This window comes from Lactuca serriola, chromosome 4 (genome assembly GCF_051521515.1).
Source record: "Lactuca serriola cultivar US96UC23 chromosome 4, Lser_US96UC23_V15, whole genome shotgun sequence".
Lineage (NCBI taxonomy): Eukaryota > Viridiplantae > Streptophyta > Magnoliopsida > Asterales > Asteraceae > Lactuca > Lactuca serriola.
In genome coordinates, this window is record NC_136411.1 from 168,040,422 (window position 1) to 168,045,044 (window position 4,623).

Genomic DNA, 4,623 nt, shown 5'->3' on the forward strand with positions numbered 1-4,623 from the left:
CGCTCAGATGGCCACGAACCCCGTACCAAATCGATTCGTACCCAATCGTGGTACGAAAGCGTTCCAAACGATTCCCGGATCGTAAATCGGTACGGAGTCGAGATAGTTCCAAATCGGTACCTGGAACGAGTTTAATTCTGCAATCCAGTAGTTTCAAAACGCGATTCTGGGTTCAATTTATGAAATTAGTATGCCGATTTCTGATTTTTAGTACTACATTCATCATAAAACTGTAGTTAGGGCAATGGCATTGAACATGGGCATGCTTGCTTCCTATGATCAAAGTGTTGAGTTCTTCAAAGACAATCTTGGTTTTGTGAAGCAGCTACAATTGTAGGTAAGATCAAATCACAAAACCATAAAACCATAAAACTGTAATAAAACTACTAAAACAGAACTGAATGAAAGGGGGAATCTGTTCAGGAAAAGGTTAGATCTTTATACAGTGGAGACTCTTAGAGTTGTAAACAATTAACTGTAATAAAACCATAAAAATGTAAAACTGTAATAAAACTATTGTTCTGCATAATCTTAGTAAGTGTTTCATTAAGTGGAGACTCTTGGAGTTGTAAACAATTAACTTTATTTATAAATCTTTATTCAGAATCAAAAAGAAAGGAGCATCTATTCAGGAAAAGGTTAGATCTTCTCATGGCAAGGTTATTATTATCCTTGGGAACACATGTTTATCCATCAAATTTATCAAGGAACTAAGACCCCAGAATGGAGTCTGCATCAGAAAAAGATAAAAAAAATAAATAATAATGGAGTTCGTATTTGTTCAGTACTCATCACTACACTTTAAAAGATTTCAATTATCATTGAATATGCTCATCACTTTTACTCTAAAAGATTTCAATTATCAGTATTCATTTCACTACATTTTAAAGATGACTAGAATTAATATTTCATGTATATGACTTTTTTTGTTAAATTGCCTTTTCTCAGGAAAGATCCCATCTCTCCAACAGATCAATGGATGACCACAATCGTGGTTCGGGGCAGGTTGTGCTTTTTACTTGTTTTTTTAGAAAGTTGATTACCCTTTCTATTATGGTACCTCATTGACTTGTTCTGCACCATGAAGCTTGCAAACAAATAGTATGGACAAAGCTTCAACAGGTGCTTTCTTCATGTATCCCTTAGTTAAGTGTTGGTTTCTGTTGCAGCCCAGCCCCATGGTCATTGGCCCATTACGTATCCCTTATACATGTGTTTCGTGTCAAAATTAACACTTTGAGGTTACAATGATATAAATACTTGTATCATATGTTCTATACATGTGTGTGTGTGTCAGGATTATTATTAATTTATTATGATTAGACTTTGTAACATGCTCACATCATGATCATCTATTTGGAAGTTTTTTTTGTTTACTTTATATCTATTTTTTTAATACCATATTGAATCCATACCCGGAACACTGGTGTTGCGTTGGGTCAATTCACAACTAAGCAGAATTTTGGGTTGGGTTGAGCGAGCTATTCAACAGGAGGTAACTAATTGAATTGGTTTTCTTGCCACTAATGATTTTCTGTTTTTTTCTTGGTTAATTATGTTTTTTATTTTAATATTTCAGAAATGGGAACCCGTTTCGATGCAGCAACGACATGGGAGTTCGATTATTGAAGTCTATCGCATTATAGAAGAGGTTCTTATTTCTTTGCTCTTTATTATATCTACTCTTAAGCATCCATTTCCATTCACTATAATACATTAATAACATACCTTTGTTTTTATCTTCTTTTAGACTGTTGACCAATTTTTTGCTCTAAAGATTCCTATGAGATCTGGAGAAATGAACAGCCTGTTTCGAGGCATTGATAATGCACTTCAAGTATATTCAAAGCATGTTGTTGACAACTTGGGTATGCATATTTAATCTAGAAAAGATTCTTCCTTTTATGTGATTCATAATAGTGAATTTGAATGAACATGCAGCTAACAAGGAAGACATAGTTCCTCCTATGCCAATTCTGACAAGATACAGGAGTGAAAGTGGATTCAAAGCTTTTGTGAAGAAAGAGTTGAATGATTCATCTTCAAGGATGCCTGATATGAGAAAGTCTAGAGACATCAATGTTATGACTACATCAACACTATGTGTGCAGTTAAACACCCTTTATGTCAGTTCCTGTTTCCTTTCCCCCATTAAGTGTTGTCTCCATAAATGATGTTAAAAAAATATAAATATTTGAGATTTATAATAAGTTAGGACTTAAGAAGCTGATTGAATCTTTTATCATTTTCTACAATAGTATGGCATTAGTCATCTTAACAAGCTGGAAGATAGCATTTGGGAACGCTGGATAAGGAAGCAGAAGCAAGGGAAATCCAATAGTACGTGTAGTCTAGAGTGAACATTATTTTACTTAAAAATTATTATTATGTTTATACCATCTAAAAATGAAATATTCATAATCATATCTAAGGATGTATTTCACAGAGAGGTCTACAGATGACAACTTGAGAAAAGAAAGCTTTGATGGAAGTAGGAAAGATATTAATGCAGCCATTGACCGGATTTGTGAGTTCACAGGTGAGAACATTTTTCAAAATCTGTCATATCATGGTCAGGTATTAGTTATATCCAAGATCCGAGTTTAACTTTCTTCCATGATAATTTTTAACATTTTACAGGAACTAAGATAATTTTCTGGGATCTAAGGGAGCCATTCATTGAAAACCTATATAGACCTAGTGTTTAAGAGTCCAGGTTGGAAACAACACTCATTGAGCCTCTTGATGTGGTATGTCTATCATCTAATAAACACTTCTTTTTAAATTATTATTAGATAATAATAAATGTTTAATGTGTTTACAGGAACCAAATCAACTATGTGATATCATTGTGGAGCCACTAAGAGATCGAATTGTAACAAGTCTTCTTCAGGAATCACTGGTGTGTCTCATTTCTATTTCTTCAGATGTTTCATGGTCCCTTTATTTATAAAAGTTTGTTGTTTTTTGTAGGATGGATTATTTAGAGTGCTATTAGATGGAGGTCCATCGCGATTGTTCATGCCTTCTGATGCTAAATTCTTGGAAGTATAAAGTACTCTTAGATAAATGAAGTTTTAGAAATATTTGAGAAAATTCAATGCAAGTTTGGGTAAATGGAAAGAAAATAAACGAGTGCCAATTTCTAAAAAAGTTGGGATTTAATGTGGTAAGTTGTACTTTAGGAGTTGTCATAGATGCAGTAGCAAATCTTTGTGATGAGGTTGCTCATGGATGTGATAGACCATCACCATCTTCAGACTTCAATTGATTGCTGAAATTGGATTCTTCTAATTTTACTCATTTGAGTGGTGTTACTGTTAGCGGGTTAACATACCTGGGTTGTATGTATTTTATATATCATCTTGAAGGGGAAACTTATAAGAATATTATTTAGTCCAACGAAGTGCTGTGATTAATATAACCAAAATGGGAAGGGGATCATGTTTTAACTTAAAGTTATCATGAATTTTGATTGATAGGTATGGACAAATCTTCAACAGGTTGGTGATGAAATAGTGACACTTGCAAACACTCTTTCTGATAAATCCCGGGCTCACTATGAACAGGTACTCATATCACAATTCACTGACTGTACAAGTTTTCTATGGCTATTTTTGTCACCGGCCCACACATTTATTTGAACTTGATTGACACAAAATTGCAACATTTGTCAGAACCAAACACAAACACACTGTACGACTAAGGCTGTTCTGTCTTGTTCTGTCACTTGTATTTTCAGGTGCAGTCTTGCAAGTTTCTACCCTTAGTATACCCTTTTGTTTTTTTGAAGATCCCTCTCAGTTCTTGGATAGAACTCTAGGTTTTTTTTGTGGAAGAATAACATGGATGGGTAGTAGTGTTCAATTAAAAAATGTGGCCACACGACTCCTATTATCAAGTTTTACTTTCAAGAAGGCTTCTAATGGGTTGCCTCATCTCTAGTTTAGCAGCAATTTGTTGCCTTGACCTCAGCAGGTATTCCATATGCAGAATGAATTAGTTAATATTCGAATACATTAAAAAAGAAATATTACATATAAATTTCTTATTTTTGTTTGAAGTCATGGATTTATGTCACTGGTAAGAGTTATGGCACCAGGTTAGACATTTTAGTCCAGTAAGTGGTTAATAATTTTAAAAAACAAACTCCCCCTAAATGTATCAATTTATATTAAGGCTAATTTAATTTATTATTTCAAAAACAAACATCAATTTATTTGCTTTGCTCTTATTGCCCTTAATCGGGATCAATACGGATTCCCATAACAACATCGTCAAAGATAAGGTCAGGATTTAAATCTTATTATATTATACCCCTCACATTTTCCCAAATTACCCCTTCCTCTATAATGTTTTTTTGTTTCTGTTTATTTTGTGCATCAGGTAAAGTTGATGGAAGAAAGGAATATGAAGCCACTTGATTTAAATCTTGCAGCATTATCAGCAAGATGCAGTAAAGACTTGGAGTTGAATTTGGCTAAGTCATTATTGTGTGAGATGGGCCAATGTACAACTGCTTATCCATATAATCAGCTGTTTGGAGCATTAGCCTTAAAGAATTATGAAATGCAAGATGCAACTTTACTTAGTTGGAAATTGATGTACATAGTAGATTAAATG

At 33.7% G+C, this 4,623-nt stretch overlaps 1 long non-coding RNA gene across 1 annotated transcript; it reads left to right on the forward strand.

Annotated features, from left to right (window-relative positions):
- Nucleotides 1–2,049: 2,049 nt before the first annotated feature.
- Nucleotides 2,050–2,523, forward strand: LOC145100431 (uncharacterized). The gene is made up of 3 exons (XR_013705040.1): nt 2,050–2,126; nt 2,259–2,340; nt 2,447–2,523. It is a non-coding gene; the product is annotated as an uncharacterized LOC145100431 (long non-coding RNA).
- The last annotated feature ends 2,100 nt before the right edge of the window (nt 2,524–4,623 follow it).